This window comes from Podarcis liolepis, assembly GCF_965112155.1.
Source record: "Podarcis liolepis genome assembly, chromosome: 5".
Classification (NCBI taxonomy): Eukaryota; Metazoa; Chordata; class Lepidosauria; order Squamata; family Lacertidae; genus Podarcis; species Podarcis liolepis.
The window spans coordinates 89,543,350-89,555,621 of record NC_139556.1 but is presented as its reverse complement, the minus strand read 5'-3'; the positions used below and the strand labels follow the sequence as shown (position 1 = coordinate 89,555,621).

The window sequence follows — 12,272 nt, the reverse complement described above, 5'->3', positions numbered from 1 at the left end:
CCCCCACCCCACCCCACCCCCGCCATAACACTCAGGTCTAACAATGCCACCACTTTGCCTGCTGGTGAGTCAGTGGTTATGAAATATGCAAATTGGTCCAAACAAAATTAGAACCATCATCCTGTAGCGCTATCTTCCTTCCCCTGTCTACTTTGTGGCCTCATTCCAGTCTTCAAAATCAGCCCCTCTGAGATATCCGGTCTACTTCCAGTCAAATAATCCAAAGGCAACACATTTCCCATCCCTTCAAGTTTGTTTGAGACACTGGATACAGCATTATCACAGCACATCCTTAGAGAGCTACAACCAGGCCTCCTTCTCCTCTCTCCATTCAATTCTGCCTGTAACTAGAACTCTTTGTTTGAGTTAGGCATCCCAAACAGGTCCGAAGTGTATTCCTCCATTCAAGCGCACTTAATGCAATCATCCCCAAAATTCATCCTTTCTCTTTCTGGTCAGTTCCTGCATATGATTTACATTCCAGGATTATTATTTTTTTAAAGAACATAAGAAGAATCCTGCTGGATCAGACCAAAGGTCTATCCGGCCTAGTATTCAGCTCCCACAGTGGCCTGTCAAATCATATAGGAAGCCCCACAAACAGGACATGAGTGTGAAATAGCATTCACCCATTGGATCTGTTCCATTTTCTACCAGGCTTGGTAGTTTGTTGAGTATGGCACAAAATAGGAACTAAGCACTAGTATTGCAGAAGTTCCATGCCTTTCAGTAAAGCTTATCTATACAACAGAACTGGCTGGTGGATCAGGATCCAGAGCCCCAGTTAAAGTATAAACTCTGTTCTCTAAATATCTGAGAAACCATGTGCACACCCTCCAACACTTTGATTCAAAAATCCAACACCATCTTCCTGTTTTTTATTGCAACAGCATGGCAGCCATTTTGGTTGCTGAGATTTCGCACCACAATTCTGCCCCCCCCCCGCCCACAAAAAAAACTTTTTCTTGGATACTTGTGGGGTATGCATGTGTGTGAAAGGGACAAAACAACCACAACTTCACTTTCAGTATACACCCAGGAACCTCACCTAAGTGCTGGAGATCTTGCACCTCTGCAGGCACATACATCCACATGTGGTGGGAACGCCCCCAAATTCAATGTTTTTTGACATCAGTCCTAGAAGAAATCTATGAAATATCAAACAGTTATTAGAAGCCAGTCTAAAACTGGCCCTATTAAATGCTTTCCAAGACAACAATGCACACTCACACTACAAAGAACTCATAAGTCACATACTCTCGGCAGCTAGGAGTGTCATAGCTAGACCCTGGAAAGATCTGTCAGGAGTGAAAATGGACCACTGGTACAAAACAGTATGGGAAGCAACCCTAGTAGAAAAGCTAACCAGCAATTTGAAATTAGCATGGGGACAAATAAAGGAGGAAGCCCTCACCCCGGTGTGGCTCCCCTTTATTACATACATTGCTCAACAAGACAACAACATAACCCCACCCCCGAGAGTATACAAATCAATTTGGCTCATTTGACCCAACAACACACACACCCCTCATACACACACAAACACAACTCTCTGCAATCAACTGAATGCAAACAAACATGCCCTGGGATCTCCAATCTCTCTCCCCACCAATGAAAACTGATGAATGAATAGATGAAGAACCTATCCATGTGACACTGACACAAAACCCACACATACACTATGCAAAAGAAGGAAAAATATTGCCCCACCTTCTTTCTTGCACTTCTTCCTCCCCACATCTTTCTCACCCCCAATCTTACAATGCCTATGATAGCAATGTCTCACACAAAATGTAACCGACCTGTAGTTAGGACTCTGTGAACTAAAAACAGAGACTTTATATGCACCTTTGTTATCCCTGAGAAGCCTTCAATTTTTTTATTTTAAACCTTCACTTTCAGTGACCAACATTGAAAGGCATAAGAATTCACAGGCAACCATTACTCCATCATGAAAACTCCAGCCCCCACAGGTGGGCCCAACACTCAGACCTTAACAAGCTTTGCAGAACCTGGCCAGCTAGACCTCAGCTGCACTGCAAATTAACTCTAGACTGACTTTGCTAAATATCTGGGTGACCTTCTCAAGAGGCATAAAGTTAAACTTGTTTCTTGGTCGATCTCCCCCCCCCCCCAACCCTCATTATTAGACTAACGGTCCACCATTTTCTAATAAATTGCAACAAAAGTTAACATTATCTATCTAACATCATGGGCCCAACTTTAATCTTGCTCACTATTGCACCCAGGCCATGCTCTGAATTGTTCCTTCAACAACAGTGAGCGTTCAAGTTGCTGAGAAATGGTACACATGCATGCGCATCATCAGAATCTCACATGAAAGGGAATCTCACAAAGAACAGAGCTGAGGAGCTGTTCTTCTGCCTCTGCCCCAAGATCACATGCTGCCAGTGGCTCCACCCTTGGGATCCACACATTATGTGTGAATGTCTGTAGGAGAAAACCTACATGCAAAGCCCTCTACTCACAAAGGTTCTGGAACTCCCTCTCCCTGTAGAATGCCCTCCCATCAGATGTCAAGCTGATAAATAACCATACAATGAACTTTATTACGGTCTCAGACCAGGATTAAAAAAGCATATAGACAAAATAGCAGTTAGTATTTTCTTAATCGATAATTGTTAGAGCAAATGAGGACAAGGAAACAGGCATAGGATAAAACATCTGGATAAAACACAAGATTAAACACGGATAATGGATGGATAAAAAACTGATAATTAAAACAGATAAAAACTAAAAACAAACAAAGACACGCAATTAAAACAACTGTAAGAGCATAAGAACTAAAAGACTCGCAGTTAAAACAACTATAAGAGGCCTTAACCATACAATTTTTAGAAGACACCTGAAGGCAGCCCTGCATCAGGAAGATTTTAATATTTGATATTTTATTATGTTTTAATGTGTGCAAGTAGATAAATAGGTACCGCGCTGGTGGGAAGGTAAACGGCATTTCCGTGCGCTGCTCTGGTTCGCCAGAAGCAGCTTAGTCATGCTGGCCACATGACCAGGAAGCTGTACGCCGGCTCCCTCGGCCAATAAAGCGAGATGAGCACCGCAACCCCAGAGTCATCCGCAACTAGACATAATGGTCAGGGGTCCCTTTACCTTTACCTTTAATATGTGTTGGAAGCCACGCAGAGTGGCTGAGGTATAAATCATCATCATCATCATCATCATCATCATTATTAATAATTATAAAATTAGAATTCCAGAACGTAGAGAAAGTCTATGCACACAGTGGTCTAACCACATAGAAAACTTGCATGTGATTCTCCTCCATGCTATGTTATATAATGATTTTATCCCAGCTATAGCTCAGTATCACAGGAATGGGGAAAAGTCCACCAGATCATTTTAACTGGGGCTGCAAAGTTTAGCCAATTAATCAGTTGATTTGCATTTAAATAAGGCTGCTCCTTGTACTGCGTGTCATATTAATCATAACAACATTTTTGTATATAAAAAAATAGTAAGTTACATACCAAATAGAATGTTACCGTTCATTGCAATAGCAAATAAATAGGTGTTATGACCTGCAAACAATGGCCATATCCCTTCTATGTTCTTTTAACACAGCACAGGCTTTATTTGCTTATCTCTAGCAATGAGACTGTTTTGTGTGGAATTCATGGCCTTCAAGGGAGCCTGTTGATGTTATCTGTGCAAGCAAATAATAGTGAAAAATAAGGGAGCCTTGGAGCTATAAGGTCAGCTCATTCGCCATGTTGACTGGCACACATTAAATAGGATCATTTGAGCTAGGCTTCTGAACAGTCCCCATCTAAGAACTATAGCAGAAGAGACGAGGCAAGGAGGTTTTCCTGGTTTCCTGGATAACTTAGGTGATGGGTGGGCAAGCAGCCAAGGAGCAAAAACAGCCATCAGACAGTCACTGCTGCTGACTTCCTTGAAATTCTGAGCCCCCACCAGCACAAAAATGAAGCACAGGCACTAATTATTTTCATGTTTGGGCTGTAGAGAATCTGTCAATTTTGGATTCTCCCAGTTTCTTATATTTCCATTCCTCTCTACATTTCTACATTAGTTTTGTGATTTGTTTATTTTTTTAAAAAAACCGATGAACATTCAACTGCATTTTAGTGTGATTTCTCCCAACACACAGTTTTGCACGCATGCAGTTTTGCCTAATGTACACATTTTGACAAAGCAATTCTCCCCCCCCCAAAAAAAATATACAGCATTTTGGTATGTTATTTCCAGTAACTCACCCACCCCCACTGGGCAAGCGCTCGTGCACTGTCTGGGGGCAGGACGCATGAAGGGTGAAGATCACACTCCCTATCCCCAGCCACTGTCAGGCATGTGGCATCACACACTGCCTGGGTCCCTCAATGTGGGGGACAAGTTGGTGCCCCTGGCATGCAGAATGCCCTTCCTACATCACTCAGTCATCACAGAGAGAGAGAGCAAAATGTGGAGCTAGACAACGTTGACTGGGTGAACTCAGGGTGGTGAGGGGGCAGGTATATCCTGAAGGGAGTTCTTGAGGAAGGAGGAGGGGAAATCATGGGTGGGAGAGGGAAGCAGCCATGAGACCTTTTGCCACCTACGCCAAAATATGCTCATCTGGCACTGTGAATGCGAAAGGTCCTTGACATCTCCTGATAGGATTGGGATCGACAGAGTTCTGCCCCAAACCCTGGAGAGCTGCTGCCCAGTTTTAGAAATTCAAGATATATAAGCTAGGCGCCAAATGGCTTCTTAAACTAAAGTTGCAGTCGCCAAAACGGAATGTCTAGCTGCCATTTTGTGGCAAGACGGCTCTAAAGTCTTAGTTTGCAAATGATGGACTGACTGTGATTGATTCTCACTTAAACATCTGGCTAGTTCAGATGACAACTTTGTCCTTGAGCTAGGTTAAGAGCTTTGAGAACTTAAAGAAGAAAAGCCACTCAATCCAGGGACAGCCCACATGTATGTTGGCCTGTACTGACCTCATTTTCTTAATGTTGACATGGACCATTCATAACATAGGAATATTCTTCACAACTGTGAGCAGGGCAGTCGGGGTGGGAAGTGAACACTAAGCTACAACAATCAACTACAATGTTGTTCCACTGCTCCTGCTCAGGCGACACAGAAAACGCATTTTGGTTCCAGAAATTCATTCCTATTCTGCAGATAAAATACAACGGATAAAAGTCTACAGGGTGAGGCATCAGTGTGTGAAAACAGTCCACATCCAATGATCCCCAGATGGTGGAGACACCAGGCACCATCTGGGCACGGGGCATCTTCACTTGGTCACAAAGTAGTTGAAACCCAGGTGCAAAATACGCCTAAAGGCAAAGGGACCCCTGACCATTAGGTCCAGTCGTGGCCGACTCTGGGGTTGCAGTGCTCATCTTCGCTTTATTGGCTGAGGGAGCTGGTGTACAGCTTCCGGGTCATGTGGCCAGCATGACTAAGCCGCTTCTGGCAAACCAGAGCAGCACACGGAAATGCCGTTTACCTTCCCGCTGGAGGGGTACCTATTTATCTACTTGCACTTTGATGTGCTTTCAAACTGCTAGGTTGGCAGGAGCAGGGACCGAGCAACGGGAGCTCACCCCATCGCAGGGATTCGAACCGCCAACCTTCTGACCGGCATGTACTAGGCTCTGTGGTTTAACCCACAGCGCCACCCGCGTCCCTTGCAAAAATATGCCTAGCACCTGGCTAATTTCGAACACTGCTGCTGCCAGTCTCTGTAGTCAGTGCTGAGCTAGATGGACCAATGGCCTGACTTAAGTGTGAGACATCTCCCTAAGTTCCCTTTGGAATCAGGACTGGAAGTCATGGTTGTGATTTTCTCCTGCTCTCTTTAATATCCAAGGAGAGAATGTAAGTTTGGGAAGGAGCTTCTCCTGCCACTGCTCTGTTCCTCCAATCAAATGCAGAGCCCTCAATCCACAGTTACTGTAAAATGAAGACAAACATGGCAAGACCTGGGTCACAGATCTGCGTTGTCACACCTCTTTTGGCCCTCAGTTGTATAAGGATATGCCTCGCGTTGACTCAGCCCATTGGTCCATTCAGCCCAGCACTGTCCAATCTGACTGGCAGTGACTCTCCAAAGTCTCAGCCAGAGATATTTCCTGTATCGGCAGACCTGTGCGTCCAAACACTTAGCCACTGCACTGAGGCATAAACACAGCTCCAAAATAATGGTGGTTTTTGGGTTGTTTTTTTGCTTGATGAGAATAGAAATAGGGAAAAGAAAGCTTTATGAGAACTCTCATAAGTGTTCCTCTCAGAGATTGAAAGGTGGTAAGTTGCCAACCCTTGGGCCGAATAAAACAACAAGAACCCTAGTTCTCAGACCTTTCTCCAGAAACCAGGTCCAACGCTGCATTCTGTTGACCAAGCTAGCTACAATAATCAAGAAGCCAGATGTTCAAAAAACTTGAAATGTGGTTTTCTATCTGTTCATGAATAAATGTTTTCTAGTGTGAATTACCTATGCTTATTTACAGGGAACAGGCAGCTGTATAAATGCAAAATATTTTTTTTTAAAAAAATAATGAACAGAATGTCACTGCCTACCCCCCCCCAAAAAAAAACCAGCCAGCTGTTTAATCTCAACTTTGCAATGGATCTCCAGTGGATCTTAGGCATCCTATCTGATGCTAAGGGCAACCATAAAGAGGCAAGACATTGAGCTGGTGTCTGCATTGTTAAAGATAGCATTCTCAAACCTTAAGGAAGCCAGCCTTTTACTAAAATACTTTTTTTAAAAAAGACTGCTAAAATAGTATATCCTTAATAAGAGTCAAAGAAGAACCAAAAGGTGAAGCAAGCAGATTGCCAGTTAAATTCCAAGCTGCTTAAATAACTATATTATTTTAACTTAATTGCTGTGCAGCCACATGCACCCTTAAAATGATTTGAGAGAATGCCCTTTCTGCAGATTCCAAGGTAACGTCTAGCTTTAATTAAAAGTCAATTAATATTAAGTAATCTGACTAATTTTAATTAAACCTGCCGAAAATTGATTTTCCTTCAGCTAAGCAAATATGAAGTTCTGGTACAATCTCCGCTGGAAAAAGAAATAAACTACCCCTAAACACTCACATTTCAGGAGCAAACGAATGTCAGCTGTTGTGTTTAAAAAGAGAAGATTTTGAATCAGCCAACATGAAAATGAAAATGCCAGTGGTCTCGCATAACCTTAAGAGAAATATATTCACAGACGTTTATTTCCCCCTCATCTCCTGTAAGACTGAGATTAAGGTTGCAAAGGCTGGATTCAGTGCTATTTACGAGCACGCAAACCAAATTCCGCTCCTGTTGTCACGCAGCCCATCCCGTGGCTGTTTTCTCAGAAGTTAGTGCCATGGGCTTTAAAGGGATTCAATCCAAAGTGTCAAAGGATAGCCTCACAGCCTATCCCTGTTTACTCGGCATTAAATTCCAAGAGGAAGGGATTACAGCACCTCTATGCCCCTATGTACATTTCCCTCCTTGGTCTGTATAGATTTTCAAAGGTTTTCAAGCTTTGCAATTTTCAACCTCATCTGTCCACAACATTAAAATAAAAAATCAAAAGCCATGCACATCAGTAAATAAACTGCAATTCCATATTGAGTCCTTTCGAACTCATCACATCCAGGTCAACCTCATTGGTTTGGAAGCAGATGGGGACGGAGGCAGAAAAGGATCACTTCAGGTGCTAGCAGTGTAATTCCTATTCCACTACCCTGCCCCATATTATCTCGATCATGGCATTCCTCAAAGGCCCCTTTGTAACCTGCCCATATACTCCTTGGCTCTGTGGAGTGATCAGGTCCGTCTCCAGTACAGCCTAATCCTGAGCCACATGACTTGTCCATCAACCTCAAAATTGACTACACTGCATGAGAGGATTCCAGGCAGGGACACTGCCCAGTTCCCTCCTGCCTTGAAGACGCTGGGGATTGAACCCAGGGCATTCTTCCTGCACAGCAAATGCTCTACCCGTCCCTAATTTCACCTCCTCTCCCTTCAAGTGCCATTCCGACATGCTTCCACCGCAATCTCCAGGCAGTTCTCCCTTCCTTTCTTCACCTATGCCCATTCCTCACCTACCTCCCCAGTGGCACCTGGTCCCTTCCTAGTAAGACCTGGTTGCCTTCCCTCCCATTTCCTCTCCCACCATCCCACTGAACCCCCTTCCCAGTCCTTTGGTACTGGAGCATCCGTCTAGGAGCACCCATCCTCCCTCTCCTCCCTTATGGAACATTGCATGAGATTCCGAGCATCACGGAGACACCGCTGGCTCTCCTGGTGTCTACAAGACAACGCCAGCGGGGGCAGGGGGAGACTTTGACTGACAGGCTTTGCTTAGACGTCCCATCGCAGGGACACCAAGAGACAGAAGGATGGGGGAGGAGCCTATGCAGATGAAGGGGGCGGAGCTATGCAAAGAGGCGGCGCTGGTTCTTCAGGGGCTGGGGCAATCCGCGGCAGCTTTGGCCGCCCCACCAACGCCACCACCGTGGTGTCCCCGAGTGCCCCCGTCGAGTTTCCCTTGCACAGAACTGCAGCGCTGCCATTCACTCCTATGGGACAAAGGAGGGAGGCGTTCTTGGGGGTCGCGCAAGCCGCTCGGGAGAACCAGGCCTTTATTGCCAAGGGGGAGGAGAAGAGAAAGAGAAAAGTGTGTGTGTTTGTGTGTTGCAATCTTTATTTCCTATACACACACCACCGCCGCCGCTCCCCATCCTTGCACTACACAAGCCCTATCTCTTGCTAACGGCGGTCATTTTCCTCCTCGCCATCAACAGCGAACGGCCAGGCTGCAGCCGTCTCACCGGCTGCAAAGTTTCGCTGCATCTGCAACCGAGGGAAGGTAACGATGACAAAAAAAAAGAAAAAGGGGCCCGGAGCAGGCAGAGGGAGCTGCCCGCTAGACCCAGCTCGGCAGCCCCTGCCTCCGGGAAGCGTGCGCCTCGTCTCGGAAGAACCCAGCCGGCCAAGAGAAAGATAGATTTTCTCTGAACAGCAACAGAGCGGAGGAAGATCCAGGGAGAGAGAACCCCTCAATGCCGCTGCTGGCCGTCACATAGACACACGCGCGCGCACACACTCGTGTCAGTTACACACACGCCAGAGATCACACGCACACAGGGAGACATCTTACCACCACCCTCCCCGAGCCACGCAGACCAGCGCGCCCGGGCAACAGCAACAAAACAAAAAAAACCTAAAGCCCAGCAAAGCCTGGATTGTCTCACAATGCAAAGTTGCGGGAGATCCGAGTGCACTTCTGCCTTCGCTTGGCGTCGCCACCCTCCTCTCTCTCCTCTCCCCTCCGCGCACCGGCGATGTTTTGCAAGTCACAAGCGCTGGCCATTCTGCGCACCCCCACCCCACCCCCAATACATACACAAAATACACCCCAGTCTCACCAACATCACCCACTGCCGTCCTACTCGGAGAAACCAGATCTTCCCCCCACCCACCCACTCCACAAAAGCCACCCATCCCACCGTCCTTGATCTTAAAACTATGAAATCCCCCCCCCCAGGAAACAAGAACTAACCGATGCGCCCCCCCCCCCCCGCGCCAACATTCCTGGCAGTGTCCAGATAATGCAAGGAGCGATTATCTATCTATCGGGGGAGGGGGGTGGTTTAAGCATTCTGTCGTTTAAAAAATGAAAAGGAAATCAAACTATTTACCAATTCCAATAAGCCTTGTTTTGTTTTGTTTGTTGGCTTAAAAAGAAAAAGAAAAAAAAGAAAAATCAAACCGCAAGTCCGCTGCTAAAACCGTAATTCACTGTTTGGATCCCGGGCGTTATCCTCTTTTAATCAGCTGTAACCCCGAGGTTCTTAAATCATCCGCTGGACACTTCCAAATTGTATCGATTTATATAATTTTCCCCCCTCTTGCTCTCCTCTGCCCAAGACTGCGAGAAAGAAAGAGGGAGGAGGAAGAGGAGAAGGAGAAGAAGAAGGAGAAATCCCATCCGGAATTCATCGGCGTGAAGCATCTGTACCAAGCCGCCGCCACCTCCATTTAAATCCGACCATCAGGCAAGAACTAGAAATGATCAAACGTTACTTCTTTTCGGCTGCAATCAGATAATCCTACTAATCCAATAGATTTATCTCGATTTGAAATTGCCCTCCAGATGAATCTCCTTTGCTTGATGTCCAGTTGTGTGTGATTTCACAGCACACGGAGACTGAAGAGGAGGCTGTGTTTGTATGTGTGTAGTGTGGGGTGTGTGTGTGTTTTTTTAAAGGGGTTTTTTTTTTCCAGGAGGGGGGAGATTCTGGATGCGCTGCTCGCTAAAAGAAAGGGGGGGAAATGCCGAGAACCTTGGTTTTTCCCCTATTATAGGTTTCAACTCCAAATTGCTGCTAGATGAAAAATGGTACAAAGGTACCCCTAGTGGCCAAGAGCCGAACAACAAGCCATCCCACTCCCCCCCCCTTCCTCTTCTCTCTCTCTCTCCCCCCCCCCCTTCCTCGCTGGCTTTCTTCTTGTCTTCTTTTTTTTTCGCGGCAGTCATCTGCTAGAGGAGTCTCTGTAAAGCGGCCATTCTGCCTTGTTAATTAACCATGCCTCCGAATAGAAGGATAAACTTTATTAGCACCATGGAAGGAGGAGAAATGTACTCTTGCCTCTGTGTGAATCTACAGCTAAGAATATTGCAATGCTGTGCCGAAGAGGCGAATTCAAAGGCTGCAAACCTGCTAGGAAGAAGCAGTTTTGTACGTTCAAGCACAAGGCTGAAGGTTCACCGTAGCCTTGTCCGTGGCATGCTGTTGCCACCCTCGCCACCCCTGTGTGTGAAGTTTTTGTTTGTGGGGTTGTTGTTGTTTTTGCAAAGCAGAGTGTCCAGAGATGTAACACCCCCAAAGGCAGAGAAAGGAAAACTCTACCAATTCAAGTCTCTTGAATCTATCAGGCAGGATGGAACAATCCACATGCGGCAACTAACATGTGTTAGTACGATCGCAAAACGTTGCAAGGCATTATGGGTGGCGGGTGAAACTTGGGTCGCCCAACAGTTTATGGGAAGCACGGTGCTGCTCACGCAAGCAAGTTTAACTCAATGTCCACATGATGACGTCCTCCTCAAAATGCAGTTAATATTCTATATTGGCACACGCCACCCAGGGGTGCCAGCTTGAATAAACTATTGGGGGCGGAAGGCAAGGCCTGCTCCACATGACTGATCACATGACATGGTGCATGCACACCCTTTGAATGGCAATGCCCATCAACTTTGGAGGGGCCCAGCCCCCTCAAATATTTTATTGGGGGGGGGAAGGACCTTGGCCCCTAGGATTTGGCTCCTAATCTCAGAGTGGTGCGAGATTCCAGACGCTTACCCGGGGTTTGCTTTCCTCTGAATGAGGGACAGCAGAGACTGTGGTGTCTTTATGATATATGGTTTATTTACACATATATACAACCTGAGCGTACGACAGAGGGGCTCACAGCATCAATACCCCAAGGAGGTCATGCTGTCCCCATAGCCGCAGCCTATTTCCTAGCAGAAATCAGACACGGCTCTGTCTCTCAATTGCCCAGCCTGCTTCTTGCTCCCAGCTTCTACCTCATACACATAACTTAAGCCTATCTAACAGATTTAAGGGAGCTACATCAATTGTCTGGAGTATCTCTGTATTTAGGGAGGAGAAAGTGGGAGGAAGCAGCCATAGCTGGAGAAGAATATTGCAAGGATGAGGGGGTATTAAAGGCGGAGCAAGGAGGTCACATTCCACATTAAACCAAGGTAAGGACTTTCCCTTAGACCAGCAGTCTTCAACGTTTTTAGATCTGGAACCCAAACATCATCTAGAGACCCATTTCTTAATCTGTCAGTGTTTATGCATATGGTGGCACTGCTATTGCAACTCATCTTAGATCTGCCCAGTTGACAACAAGTGGCTTAGATTATCATATGTATTGTTTCAGTTGTGAAGCGCACAGGTACATTCCTCTTCTGCCAGGTGTGCAACTGTGGATGCAAAGGGCCCTGGATGCCATAAAGCATGCACGGCCCTGGCACCAAAATTTGTGGGTGCCCGGCCCCTTCATGGAGAATTTTGTGGGTGCTCAGGCACCAAGGGCCCCAGGGAGCTGGTACCCATGTCTTCTGTCCATCCCTAACCATCCCCTTCTATATTTGATCTTCATGAAAACATGCTCAGTTCTTATGGGGCTGTTTCCTGGGGTCAGGTTGGCATTTTAAAGTTTTGCTGTTGTCCTTACTTCTGCAACCCTCAAGATCTCTTCCAAGTACACAG

The 12,272-nt window shown here is 46.1% G+C and overlaps 1 protein-coding gene and 1 long non-coding RNA gene across 10 annotated transcripts in view; one reads left to right on the top strand and one right to left on the bottom strand.

Annotated features, from left to right (window-relative positions):
• LOC310707497 overlaps positions 1-12,272 on the top strand; it is a 579,039-nt gene that overhangs the window by 43,287 nt on the left and 523,480 nt on the right. The gene's annotated exons all lie outside the window — the stretch shown is intronic.
• NLGN1 (neuroligin 1) overlaps positions 1-12,272 on the bottom strand; it is a 657,716-nt gene that overhangs the window by 507,569 nt on the left and 137,875 nt on the right. For 6 of the 9 annotated variants that reach the window (XM_083504015.1, XM_083504020.1, XM_083504021.1 and 3 more), the window contains exon 1: positions 9,687-10,304. The exons of 2 other annotated variants lie outside the window; for them this stretch is intronic. The gene's annotated coding sequence lies outside the window, so the exon portion shown is untranslated. Of the gene's footprint in view, positions 1-9,239; positions 9,318-9,686; positions 10,305-12,272 lie in introns of those variants that run through there. One more of the 9 variants, XM_083504018.1, reaches the window with a different exon arrangement.